This window comes from Diaphorina citri, unplaced genomic scaffold (assembly GCF_000475195.1).
Source record: "Diaphorina citri unplaced genomic scaffold, Diaci psyllid genome assembly version 1.1 scaffold531, whole genome shotgun sequence".
Lineage (NCBI taxonomy): Eukaryota > Metazoa > Arthropoda > Insecta > Hemiptera > Psyllidae > Diaphorina > Diaphorina citri.
The window spans coordinates 29,930-44,765 of record NW_007377965.1 but is presented as its reverse complement, the minus strand read 5'-3'; the positions used below and the strand labels follow the sequence as shown (position 1 = coordinate 44,765).

The 14,836-nt window shown below is 37.6% G+C and overlaps 1 long non-coding RNA gene across 2 annotated transcripts in view; it reads right to left on the bottom strand.

Moving 5' to 3' along the window:
• Positions 1–11,977, bottom strand: part of LOC113467699 — a 77,467-nt gene extending 65,490 nt beyond the window's left edge. For both annotated transcript variants that reach the window (XR_003391676.1, XR_003391677.1), the window contains exon 1: positions 11,887–11,977. This is a non-coding gene — a long non-coding RNA (uncharacterized LOC113467699). The remainder of the gene's footprint in view (positions 1–11,886) is intronic.
• Positions 11,978–14,836: the final 2,859 nt, after the last annotated feature.

The window sequence follows — 14,836 nt, the reverse complement described above, 5'->3', positions numbered from 1 at the left end:
TCCCCCCTCCCGTTTTTTATCCCTCTCTCCCTCCCTCCCTCCCTCCCTTTATCATCCCTCTCCCCCCCTTCCATTTTCCTCCAGAAAAAAAACCTAAAATGTAATGTTCGCGAGGCAGTTTACGTCTAAGAAAACACATTCTAAAGAGAAAATTTTCCTGGAAAGCGTCTTGAAGGAAAATTTTTTCGCCAATCTTGTTGTGCCATGAAATATTATTTAAGAATGTGCTTTCGCTTTTGTTGTTTTCATCACGCGGTACTCATCTTTTTCTTTCTTTCTTTCTTTCTTTCTCTCTCTCTCTCTCTCTCTCTCTCTCTCCCCCCTTCTTCTGCTTAACAAGATGCGTTTGTTTTTATTGGAGGAGGAGAAGGAAGAGGGAGAAAACATATTAACATATTTGAGGAAGAAGGGAGTATTTTAAGGAGGGAGTTGGATAGGGAAAACATAATTATGGGGAACAAGAGAGAAGTGGAAAAGGAGGAGGAGGAGGAAAAGTAAGAGGAAGAAAGCGGTGAAGGAGGAGAAGGAGGAAGAGAGTATTATAAAAAGGAAGGGTAGGGAAAACATAAAGAAGGGACAGGGGAGGTGAAGAAAGAGAAGAAGAGTGGGAGAATTCGATAAAACCTAATATATACTTGAGGATATTTTTTTTCCTTTTTCTACATTGCCTTTCTCTTCTCTTCAAACTTTGTTCTCATTTGTTCTTCTCCTCTCCTCATCCTCTTCTTCACCTTCCTTCTTGTTCTTCTTCATTAAGGTGCTTTTTAGTCTCTCATAAACATTCCCAATGTCAACATTCCGAAAGTTTGAGTCCACATAACGCCCATCATAGGTTTCATCGCATATTATAAGTACTTCAAACATATAATGAAGATTCCAGGTTTATTTTTTCATGCATTATACCGCGTCATTGTTCTATTGTTTCATCAGAATCATCAGTCAAACCAGATTGTTTCACTGAGACAATCTTCTGAATAGGGCCTCAGTCAGATCAGATTGTTTCTTTGAATAAGGCCACTTTTGGGTATGGCGCTTATTTTGAGACATAGATTTAGCGCTTATTTTGAGACATAACGTTAGCGCTTGCTGCTTTGAGCTGTAAAACCGTCTCCTCTAAAGACCATTCTAGAAATGACGTTGGTATTTCACATCGCTTGAAACACGTCAACACTATATCATTGTTACATTTCTTATCCTCTTAGGAAAGATCGTTACACGAACATCCTGTAGGTATCCTGTGATCTGAGATCGATCGACTGGAAATCTAAGAGAGAGACAGAGTGAGAAAGAAAGCAAGAGAAAGAGAGAGAGGAAGGGAAAAGGAGAGAGAGAAAGAGAGAGAGAAGAAGTGGATTTGAAAGAGAAGAAGTTGGAAGTTAGCCAGGATTTGAAAGAGAAGAAGTTGGAAGTTAGCCAGGATTTGAAAGAGAAGAAGTTGGAAGTTAGCCACGCCCAAAACCGAGGCGCATGGAAGAGGTTGATTCAAAACGTCGACCCCACTTGAGTGGGAAAAGACGCAGTAAAAGAAGAAGAAGAAGAAGAAAGAGAGAGAAACTTTGAAAGCTGGGGCCACAGTGGCCTACCCCAACCCCCTCCCTCGCCATGTGGGGGTGTATCAAATTACCCACTCCTCATCTAACCGTCTGGAACCGACAGCATATATTAGACATGACAACATGTATTGAGCATGACAACATGCATGGAGCATGTATATTAGACCGACAAACGTATATGTATGTACCAGAGTTGTCATCATTCAGGCTTCAGTTGGTTCTTCAATATCTTCACTCTTCAAACTGCAGACTGGTTGCATTTTTTTTTTTTTCCTTCTCTTCTTCTTCTTCTCCTCCTCCTAATACGACATAGTCTTTTTCTCTTCATTTCTTCTCCTGAATCTCGTTGTTCTTCACAATCTTCTTCTACTTCTTTCTTCTCCTTGTTCTTTTTCATTAAGGTGCTTTTTATTCTCTCATAAACATTCCCAAATGTCAACATTCCGAAAGTTTGAGTCCACATAACGCCCATCAGGTTTCATCGCATTATAATGAAGATTCCAGGTTCATTTTTTCATGCATTATACCGCGTCATTGTTCTATTGTTTCATCAGAACCATCAGTCAGACCAGATTGTTTCTTTGAGACAATCTTCTGAATAAGGCCAATTTTGGGTATGGCGCTTATTTTGAGACATAGGCTTTGAACTGTAAAACTGTCTCCTATTTAGCCTATCCGAAGTTCTAGGTATTGTTTTGGCGTTTATGTGGTGTTCTGATACCTGTGACCTGTTACATTTTTGAAAAATCTGCTTTCAAATTAAAACTCTCGTTTTGAAACACTCGAAACACTTTAGTCATTGAAACACTCGTTTCTTTGGTTATTCTTTTGACGCTTTTGTGGCACTATGAGACACTTATCTTAAAGCTGCCTCAGTGATGTAGTTTATTACAACTGACGACGCGAACAGCATGCATAGAACATGGTTAAAGCGCCTAAGAGAGAGAGAAAAACTTTTGAAGCTGGGGCCACAGTGGCCTACCCCAACCTCCTCCCTCGCCATGTGGGGGTGTGTCAAATTACCCACTCCCTCTCTAACCGTCTGGAACCGACAGCATATATTAGACATGACAACATGTATTGAGCATGACAACTTGTATTGAGCATGTATATTAGACCGACAGCGTGTCTAATCCCCGATTTGATCCAGGAGCCTCTGAGTGCACCCAGTGAACAAGTAGGAGAAGGAGAGGAAGAAAAACAGAGTATGAGAAAAAAAAGAACATGTAAAAATGATCCAACTGTGTATCATTTTCTGTCAAATTCTGTCCCAAAATTTCACGCTATTTTTCGAGTAAATCAACCCGAAAAACAAAAGGGGGACAATGTATCTTTTCCCATCAAAATTAAATAAGGGACACTGCATCTTTTCCCCATCATAATTAAATAAATGTTTCAAATTTTAAACAAATGTTTGAAATTTTAAACCAATGTTTGAAATTTTGAGGGGAAACAGTGGGGGGGGGGGGAGGAATAAAGTATCACAGAGGGGAAAGAGAATAGGAGAAGTAAGTAAAGTATGAGAAAAAAAAAGTAAAAGTGGTCCAGGCGTCCAGCTGTGTATCATTTTCTGTCAAATTCTGTCCCAAATTTCACGCTATTTTTCGAGTAAATCAACCCGAAAAACAAAAGGGGGACACTGTATCTTTTCCCATCAAAATTAAATGAGGGACACTGCATCTTTTCCCCATCATAATTAAATAAATGTTTCAAATTTTAAACAAATGTTTGAAATTTTGAACAAATGTTTGAAATTTTGAACAAATGTTTGAAATTGGATACCTCACGAAATCGGCGGTAAAGAATCGTTGCAATCGCGTTCCGTGGTAGAACCGTAAAACGTTGGATTGTTTGAAATTGGATACCTCACGAAATCGGCGGTAAAGAATCGTTGCAATCGCGTTCCGTGGTAGAACCGTAAAACGTTGGATTTTTTGCGGGTCACCTAACCCTCTGGAGTCACCCAACATTTAGTTAAATTTATTTCTCAATGGGTTACTTTCTGGTGTTCTCGTGTTGACCCAGCACTTAAATGGGAAGTATTGTGTCTCTTATCGCCCGTCTGATGAGGGACATACTACGGGATGGGCATGCTACGAGACAGACCAACAAAAAGAAAATAATATATATTATTTCTATAGCTTGATGAATACATTAATAATATAATAATCTAATAAATTCAATAGTCCATTTATAAACCAACACAAATGGTATCAAACCTCTATCTCAAAGATCAGGCTCAAGTCAATAGCTTTAATCTTATCTGAACGAGAAGAAGATGACACTATTAATTTTAGAACAAGAAAGAAGAAGAAAAAGAGAAGTTATCATTATCAATATATCAATATAAGTATCTACCTGTCTGGATACCTTCTTTTTCTTCTCAATCTCCTTCTTCTTACTCCTCTTCTTCTTCTTCTTCTTCTTCTTCTTCTTCTCCTCCTCCTCTTCTTCTTCTTCGTCCTCCGTCTTCTTCTTCTTCTTCTTCGTCTTCGGGTCGGTGTTTGTCTGATCTGATTCGTCCCTATTGACATGGATTCCCAGAGGGTCGTAAAATTTTATGGCATCATTAATTAATTCTTCCAAGGCAGAGACTCAGATTCCTATGGCTCTTTAAAATTCCGGGGTACTCGGCCCGGGCGCGGCGGTGTTGGTTATCGCGCGAGATAGCGCCATAAAAGTACCCAGTACACTTTTCCGAGTGAAAATTTTCAGAGGGCTGAGTTTTTGATGACCCAGAAAGTGTACCAGAATACCAGCTGTACCAGAGAATTTTATTGGGCCTGAAACTGATTTTACGGGTTGGGGCAGTTTAAAGTTGAACAATGAACACCCTGTATGTATGTACTCGTATACATAATGGCACAGTGAAATACATTGCAACATGTAATATTTTGACTAAGGTTTTCAAATTTTAAAATCGACAAAAACTGGGATCCCCATAAAATTCTCCCTTTATTTTATAGGGTACCGGTACACGGATCTCCATAAAATGCCCTTATATTTCGAGGGGACAACCTTTTATGACGTGAGGATTTACGAGTGTAAGAATAGAATAGAATATTTCTTGTTTATCCGACCAGAATAGGACTGAAAAGTCCCTTTCAGCCCAGAAACTAACCAGAAACTTTCCTTCTCCTTAGTTATTGAACATTTCCAAATTTCAACAAATTCAATGGAAATGTTGGAAACTCAAGCCTCCCCTTAGTTATTGAACATTTCCAAAATTCAATGGAAATGTTGGAAACTGAAGCCAAAAATATACAGCTTTCAAGGTATACCTCTTCTACCTTCATTCATCTCTGTTCATAACAAGTATACATCAACATAACACCCACAAATGCAAGTCAACCCAAATCTTCTCTAGTCTGCATGGTTTCTAGGAAGTACATATAGTACATCAATTTTCTCAGCCCAATAAGTACCACACCAACAAAATTTTTTTTTTTTTTTTTTTTCAAACCAAAAATAAGATAACGTTCCGTAAATTGTAAACTACTATACTATCTTTACGCACTAAAAAAAAAGAAAAAAAAAAAATACACTGGTCCATGGGACATTTCCTTTCTAAGGGTAACATTTATAGTTTCTTTTATTTGGGACACCAATTTTCTTTTGTTGGTACACGAAATTTTGTGGGTGTCAAATTTGAATTTATTTCTCACCTCCCCTCAAAAAACTATCCCAGGATAACAACAACAATGACCCCTATTGATTTTCACATGGTACCTAATCGTTTGTATTTTGTATTTCTCCATTGATAGAGACATTTTTGGTTTTAGAAATTGATACCATGTCAGGGGAGAAACCTGGGACCTTTCCTTGGGAATAAAGGGACCTTTTAGGTACAAGGACCTTTCTTTGGGGATAAATAGATATTTTATTGCCATTCGGGCACTGGGCACTACGTAAACCCAGTAGTTGCGGTGTTAGTTTAGAAAACAGGAAAAATGAAATTCTCATTTATTACAGAATTTGTAGCACATACACCTTTTCTTAAAGTTGGGATATTGGGGAAACTGCAGGTCCCCTAAACCCTCAAATCAGGGCCTGGTTAGATGGAGATGTACTAATTTCCAAGACACAATATTTCAGCCTCCCAATTTGAAACATCGTAAAAGAGAGGAAGCTCCTACTGTTTTTAGGTTTTGGTGTTCCTTCAAAAGGTTCTTCAAGAATATTCAAATGAGACTTTCGATTGGATCTCATCATTATTAAGAGAATAGAGCAATAGAGAATACATATTGGAAGCGCTAACTTATTGAGAGAATATTTGAGATTGAGAGCGTCACTTTAAAATGCATGGTTTGTCATTTCTTCCTCTTTCACTTTTACATCAAAAGAAAATGGGGAAGAGAGCGAGAAGAGAGGAGGGAAGAGAGAGGAGAGAGGAGTAAAAGAGGAAGAGAGCAAAGACAATCGGATGAAGACAGGGAGGAAGAGGGAGAGAGGGAGAGAGAGAGAAAGGTAGACAGGGAGAGGAAGGGAGAGAGGAGAAAGAAGAACGAGGGAAGGAAAGGGAGGAGGAAGCAATTTCACGCACTCATATTTACAATATCCCTCTCTCTCTCCTTCTTCACTACTCATTTTTATCTCTCCCCCCCTTCCATTTTCCCCCAGAAAAAAAAACCTAAAATGTAATGTTCGCGCAGTTAAATTTATTTCTCAATTTTAGTTCAAATAATTTATATTTTGGAACGCATGCTTCATTTAAATCTAATTCTTTTTGATAGGCGTGAAATATTTTCGGGAGAAAAAAAAAAAATCAAGAGGGAAAAAAGGGCAAAAAATTAAGGGCAGAAAAAAGGTCTACGATAGCCCACGATAACAAACATAGTATCAACATCTGGAAAGGTTTCGTGGGGGCAGATTTTTGGGTTCTACGCCCGTCACTAATCACAGAGTTATTGGGTGTATCCTCCCTCTTCTCCCGAAAAAAGACCCAGAAATAATTCAAATGAAGCGTTTGGAGCATGTTGGACAAATAATCCACCTACAGCTGACGATACGGATTTGAAATTTTATTAAATAAATACCTAACATACATCAGACGTATTTTTTATCTATGTAGGTACTAATTTGAGACGCGCCGTACTCCTGGGACACCGGCATGCTACGGCACAGAGACTACAGAGAGACATGCTAACTTGAGTCTGACGGGGATTTAGTACTTCCTGCGAGACATGTTAACACGGTGGTAGGCACTATGTCAAACGAGCAAAACGAGGGGGAGGGGGTGGTAATTGCTAACCCCTTGGGGTAGGTAATCCCCTATTCCTTAGGGGTAAGACTTAGAGGTGGGTAAATTCCCTATTTTTAGGGATGGGGTATAACGGAGGGTATAGTATTTAGAGTCAAATTTTTAAGTATCTTTAGGGACCTCGGTACTTAACTTGTCAAATTGTTAAGGGTGCGTACTTTATTTATAAAAGAGTCTAATTTATTTTCAACTCATACAGCGTGATGACATCACTAAGTGCGCCGCAGGCGACCCTCGTGCCAAAATAATAATGGTGTATAATAGAACAGAATAGAATAGTATAGAATAAGTATAGGTAGCTTGTTTCTGCTACTCAAATAGAAATGAAAAGTCCCTTCACTCCAGTAGTGCATCAAGATTTTATGTAGATACATAAGAGTATTTATGAAAACAGAAAGCAATCCATGCTGAGGTTTTAGTGTAAGGGCAACAGCACATTGGGTTATACGAATCTAAATAAAGAACTATAATTTTAAGTACTATTTTATTTAAAAAAAAAAAAAAAAAAACACCCTCGACCCCCTTTTGCCAGCGAAGCAAGCGTAAATGATCAGCCAACCTCTATAACACCGAACACCTACCCAGTAGCCCTTCCTGGTTAGAGCAGAGATACTGATGAGCTAAGCAATTCGACATAAGATCTTCGGTTATGCGATCCTTGCCTACGTGTTTATTCATGGGGTTTACACATCAAGTCTGGGACTGAACTTATGGTTCAGCTTACAGGGTACTTGAACAGATACCTATGTTGGTAATCTCGCGTGGAATCGGTATACGAGCAGGTACGCTCTTTGGTAAAAACTGAGTCAGAGTACATATATCACTGGTTCATGCTAGGCTGTAAGGCTCTAAGTTAAAATGACGTACAATCCAATATTATAAATCAGTTAAACAAATATATAAGCAATAATAGCGGATCATTCCTCATATTTCATAGTAAAGACGCCGCGGGCTCGTACCAGCTATGTTATGTGCGGCTGCCGAGGAGCGTAAAATAATGAAAATTTCTACTATGCTAATTATATGTGACTGGATTGAAATTTGAACGCACTAAGTGACCCGGGATTAATATTTCAAAACGATAGAACTACCCCCCACCGGCTATACCATAATACCGCTGTTACATATGAACTATTTTCAGTGATGCAATCTTTTACATGAACGACTATGTTCGTGATTATATCTTCAGTAGGCGTAGATCTCATGATATCTATCTAAGGTTACCTATCTAGTACACTTTATCGTAATGTGAGCTAGGGTCTAGAGGTAGGGATGTTAAGTAAGGGATTGTAATATATTGCGGGAACGGGATATTTCACACATATTTTTTTGCATTTTTAAAAAAAAAAAAAAAAAAAAAAAAAAAAAAAAAAAAAAACTAGCACTAGTACCTATGTAGCCTTCAGAAGGAAGTTCATTAAAATTATCTACGTACAAGTTGGTAGGTTATCCCTATTACAGATTATCGACAGTAAAGGTCGTGGAATAAGTAAAGGCAGTAAAGGTCGTGGAATAAGTAAAGGCAGTAAAGGTCGTGGAATAAGAAAAAAAAAAGAAGAAGAAGAAGGAGAAGAAGAGGAACAAGAAAAAGGAGTTGTGGTCAAATTCTCAAATTATAATAGGACTGAAAAGTCCCTTTACTCCAGCAGTAGGCTACTACTATTATTGTGGTCAAATTCTCAAATTATATTGAGGATTCCATACCTCGGCTGGGATTGAACCCACGCCCTCCTGTTTACCAGGCGAGCGCCTTGACCACTACACCACCGAGGCAGGTAGTATTCATAATCTTCTCAACATGTCATAAACATAATGTATTGACGTATCTCTTTATGTCTACACATAATACCCATTATATCTCGGATACATATTTATGTACTTGTACATTATAGGATTCAATTTATGATTTACTATGCTCATAGCTATTGTCCTTATGCTATTGATCACCCAAACCAAAAAATCATCAATAGTGAAGAGATTTTGGATAGAGATTGCACTTTGCTCGCTTAGCTAAACAGGAGACCGTGGGTTCAATCCCGAGGAATGCGTGATTTTTTTTTCTTTTTTGTTAGCTTATGTCTTGTAAACAGAAGAGCTTGTTGGGTTTCATTCCGGCCGGGGGCGGAATTTTAATTCTTACCTATAGCTTTAGTTGAATTCTTTAAATGGCAGGGTTCTCACTTACGAGAGCTCTTTTATCCTTGGTTATTTTGAGAACTTGGCCATACAATGGCGGAGTTCTTACGGTTAGGTGGTAGAGAATTCCTCATTGAATATCCTCGTGTAGTCGTTCTACTAATAGTATTTTGTATTTTAACGCGGCTAACAAATTTCGAATTAATTGATAACTTTTTTACCTTTTTCCGGTAGAAATTTAATAAATAAATTCGCCTATATTTCCTGCTGAAATGTACGGCATTTCCTGTCTATAAAGGATTCGATCTGCAATATTGTGGGGGTTTTTTTTTTTTTTTTTTTTTTTTTTTTTCTTAGCTTGTGTCTTGTAAACAGAAGAGCTTGTTGGGTTTCATTCCGGCCGGGGGCGGAATTTTAATTTTTACCTATAGCTTTAGTTAAATTCTTTAAATGGCAGGGTTCTCACTTACGTGAGCTCTTTTATCCTTGGTTATTTTGAGAACTTGGCCATACAATGGCGGAGTCGTACTTGACTTGGCCATCGTACTTGACCATTATCTCAAACTAAACAAAGGAGTTCTTACGGTTAGGTGGTAGAGAATTCCTCATTGAATATCCTCGTGTAGTGGTTACGTTCTACTAATAGTATTTTGTATTTTAACGCGGCTAACAAATTTCGAATTGATTGATAACTTTTTTAGCTTTTTCCGGTAGAAATTGAATAAATAAATTCGCCTATATTTCCTGCTGAAATGTACGGCATTTCCTGTCTATAAATGATTCGATCTGCAATATTGTACAATATTCTCTCTCTCTCTCTCTCTCCCACTCTCTCTTTCTCTCTCCGTTCCGCTCCCTCTCACTATCTCTATCTCTCTTTTTTTCCGCAAATTCCTAGTTGAGGTGCTTTTGGCACAATCCATTTGATTCTGAGGAGAAGAACTGACTGGCAAAATGACCATACTTTACAATTTTTGTCCCAAAGAGAGTGCTACCGAATTTGCGTGTTTTGGCACTAAAAACTGACCATCGAAATTTTGACCCGATTACATTACTTTCCTTCCTATAGGATAAGGAAAGTAAAAAGGCGAGGATGAATTACAGAAATTTTGAACGCTTCAAGTGCCCCTACGAGAGGGATCCCTTTTGCAGATTTGTCACACATTTCAAAATGGGAAAAATGGACTTCCTAGTTCCTAGTCCTAGGAGCTAGAAGACACCCTATAATATTTACCTACTTCCGAAAATTTTCCTCCCTGCATTTTCTCTCTCAAAATGTTTCACACTCGGCGGAAAAAAGAAACTGTAAATTTTCTAGCCCCTCTCTGTTTTGACACATTAAACCCAATGTTTTATTGTTTTTCTTTTCTTCCCTCCCCCCCACCAAGAAATCACAATTAGAATTCGTAAAAATGACATCTCCACTAAAAATAATATCGAAATAAAAACAAGATAATAGAAAGTAATATAAACTGTTGATGATATTATTTGAAGAGTTGGTGAAAATGACATCTCCACTACCAAATAAATACCTACATAAGGTGTTGCGTTGGTGAATATGTCATCTCCGCTACTAACACACTGCAATACAAACTGCACTTGATATTATTTTAAGAGTTGGTGAACATGACATCTCCACCACTATAACTTTCTTCAATAGGTACTATTCTAATTACCTAGAATGTATGTACTCGTATGACATAACAGTACAGTGAAATACATAGGGTGACATTGAGACATGTAATATTTTGACTAAGGTTTTCAAAATTTTAAAATCGACAAAAACTGGGATCCCCATAAAATTCTCCCTTTATTTTATAGGGTATCGGTACACGGATCTCCATAGAATGCCCTTATATTTCGAGGGACAACCTTTTATGACGTGAGGACTTACGAGTGTAAGAATAGAATAGAATATTTCTTGTTTATCCGACCAGAATAGGACTGAGAAGTCCCTTTCAGCCCAGAAACTAACCAGAAACTTTCCTTCTCCTTAGTTATTGAACATGTCCAAATTTCAACAAATTCAATGGAAATGTTGGAAACTCAAGCTTCCCCTTATTTATTGAACATTTCCAAAATTCAATCGAAATGTTGGAAGCTGAAGCCAAAAATATACAGCTTTCAAGGTATACCTCTTCTACCTTCATTCATCTCTGTTCATAACAAGTATACATCAACATAACACCCACAAATGCAAGTCAACCCAAATCTTCTCTAGTCTGCATGGTTTCTAGGAAGTACATATAGTACATCAATTTTCTCAGCCCAATAAGTACCACACCAACAAAACACCATAAGTACACCAATTCTTGAATTCTTACGTCGAATAAGTACGCCAACATAGCACCATAAGTGCCTACATAGCACCATAAGTGCCTATACATACACCAAAGTGCACCGCACTTCATGGACTGTTCAGCCCTCAAGGTGAAGTCCATAATTCATAACTGTCTCGGACAGGTCTCGTACTGACAGAGTAAAAGCTGAACCGCCCCGAGCTTTGAAACCTAAACCAAATTAAATTAGAGAAAATCGCCCTGATTTTATGGGAACAGTATTGTTTTCGTTAAAATCATCATGTTTAGGAGTGAACTTGTGTAGGTATGTATTTGTGAAATGCCAAAGGCATGTAACAATTTCAATGGGTATTGCAGGATTACCTAAAGAAATGTGAAACACCGTCCAAACTGAAATGTGAAAAAGTGTAAATCTGTAATTTAATTTTTGTATGTCAAAAGCATGTCTAAAATTGAAGATTAATAGCAATCCTCACAGATAATTTATACTGGGGTATGGAGTAACCTAAACTACCTACTCAATTGTCATTATGAGGAAAAAATTCGACGAGGACGGGATTTGAACCCAGGACCTCTAGTGAGCGAGCCTAGTCCAGCTAAATGAGAAACTGTTGAGTGTTACTTTCGAAACACTTACATGAGAAACTGTCCATTTGTTAATCCATTTGGGTTAATCCAGAATTAATCCTGATGTGCTTCAAATCGCAGCGATAAAATCCAAATCTATCCAATTTCTTCAATAAATAACTCCAGATTGGCTTAATGAAGCAATCCACAAACGCCTTATCACTATGTTGACATACACTTCAAATTCACCATTACACTCATCAAAAAGTAAACAACAATTATTAATTATTTCGAAAATTGTATCATTTTCTTCTATTTCAATTTAATCACATTTCATTTACATGACAATACAATTTACATTAAATTAATAGAAAAGAAAATATTAGGTAATTTGGTATATTGAACTTTTTTTAATTTTTATTTACCTATTTGAAAAATTGGAAAATGAAAATTAAACCATTGAAAATTTAGGTAACATTTTTACAGGTATTTTTTTTTTTTTTTAATGTTTAAATTATCTGTTAAAATACAGAGAAATAAGGATAAAATCCGCCCCGGGCGGGAATCGAACCCGCGGCCTAGCGCTTACTAGGCAGACGCACTACCAACTAAGCTAACTAGGCTGGCTCCCTATGTCTTTGATTAGGTATTTTCATTTTATTTATTTAGCGATTATTATTTTATATGTATCTCTTGTTTTTTTTTTCCAAGAGGTTTGGGAACTGTAACTGCTGAGGTGTTTTCGTCCCGAAAGCGAACAGAGAAGGAAGATGGGATAGGAGAAAGCCAGCCTTAATAATAATAGCACGTTGAATGCTCCACTTCTCAACAGATCACTGAAGTTAAGCAACGTTGGCCGAGGTTAATATCTGGATGGGTGACCGTCCAAGACAACACGTGCTGGCTATCCTCTTACAAAACAAGATTATCAGGGCCAAAGTTTTTAGTAGCTCTGTGTACTAATCTTCAGAGAGTAGATTACTGTAGACTGTAGAATTAGATGCATCTACAATAAACAATCTTTTTTGACTAATTGATTTATGGCTCACAAATGAGATTAATTTAGAACAAAATAATAAACAAGACTGAAAACAAATTTGTAAATAATCAAAATAAATAATAATATTTACATGAAAATGTTTAACAGAACATTTCTTCTTCTTCTTCTTCTTCTCCCTCCTCTTCTTCTTTTCCACGCGTTAAGAACTTGGGACAGATAGGCGAATGTAAATTTGATTCATAATTTACTGCTACAAATAACATAGGTAGCTTATAAATGTTTTAATTCTCTTTAGTCAAAAGAAATAAATAAAAAAATCAAAACAGAAGAGAGTGTTATAATTCTTTCAGCAGAAGCAATAAATTATTTAGTACCTACTTCTGTATTTTTCTTTTCTTTATTTAAATGTAATTAACAGAATGGACATAATATACATACATCTATGTATGTAATGATTATATCTATGCATATGTTATTTAGACTCTCTATTGCCAGCCTAGTCAGCTTAGAAAGTAGTACCGCGTCTGCCTTGTACCTGCTAAGTCGCGGGATCGATTCCAGCACGGGGGAATTTTATCACAAACAGATAAGGTTAGTTCTCGGAACGGCTGGCTTTCAACTATACTCTCCCCCTTCTCTCTTCGATTTCGGGACGATAGGACCTCCGTTGTTACAGTTCCCTCCATCGAACCTCTTGAATGTCAACAAGTCTCGAGAGACTGGAATTCCTTCAAAAGGCACCAAGTCTCCAAATCTTGAGTGCCTGTTATAGGGTATAAACGCGTGTCTTCAAATTCCTCAGATATAATATATGTATCTTATGTATCTTTAAAAATCGAAGACACCTTGAAAATCAAAGACATCTTGAAAAATCAAAGCTATATCTTCAAAAATCAAAGACATCTTCAAATCATCGGTTTGACCATGACCCTTCCCAGGATCCAGATTGACATCTCAAGAGTCTCCCCAGTAGGGGTTCTTAATGGTCCATCTCCTAATCTAACACCTTTCTAGGACCCCATAAGTCTACTGGAGTGCCTAGGTGAGGACCAATACAATACCTATACTTGGAGCCAGGTGCTGAATATTTTATCAAGTATCGGAGAAGGAAAAAGAACTTCTTTCAGAACACGATACTGACAGTTTAAGACATCCGAACGCTTAGAACTTGGACGACTGGATGTTAAAAACCACATGAAGTTGGTTGGTTGGCTCAGGGTGCTTCAAATAAGACAAAACCAAGGGTTACCTTTGTAGGTGGTACATCTTGGGCATCATTCTTCATTTGTTCATAAGTCCTTCCTCTTAAGATGTCTGTCAGCATACCAAACTTCCTTCTTCCCCTCGATCTTTTACCTACTACAGAGTTGTATTACAAACGGTGAAAGCGACATCTCCACTACCAATGAAAGAATTGGGTATTAGGAGTTGGTGAAAATGATATCTCCACTATCAATCATGGTATCTTCACCACAATCAAAGATTAATAAGCTTTAGTGAAAATGAAACATCCACTAGCAACTAGCAATATAAGTCCGTATGGGACTTCTAGTCCCAATCTGACAGTCTAAAATCTAAATACTCAAAATAAAGCACAACTTTACTAAATGTACCCATCTACCAATGAAACACAGTGATGTGCAGTAAATTACGGGGAAGTTTCTTCACTATCCTACTTCTCAATCAAACGTAACAGTCCAGTACTTTGACCATATTCCCCATACGACAGTCTATTTTCCGGCAAATGAGTTCAAAAGAGAACCACAATTCAAAATGGAAACAGGAGAGATGGTAAGGAAAAAGAAGAAAACAAACGGACGAGGGATGGAAAGGAGAAAGAGATGCTGTCTGGAGATGGAAAGCTTTGAACAAGCACAGCAGGTGAAATGAAAAGATCATGGACACACGATAGCGAATGGAAACTATGGAGAGAGGTTTCAAAGAGACACATCACAAGAGAAGGAAAAAGAGAAAAATAGAGGAGGAGGAGGAGGAGAAGAAGAAGAGGAAGACGAAGGAG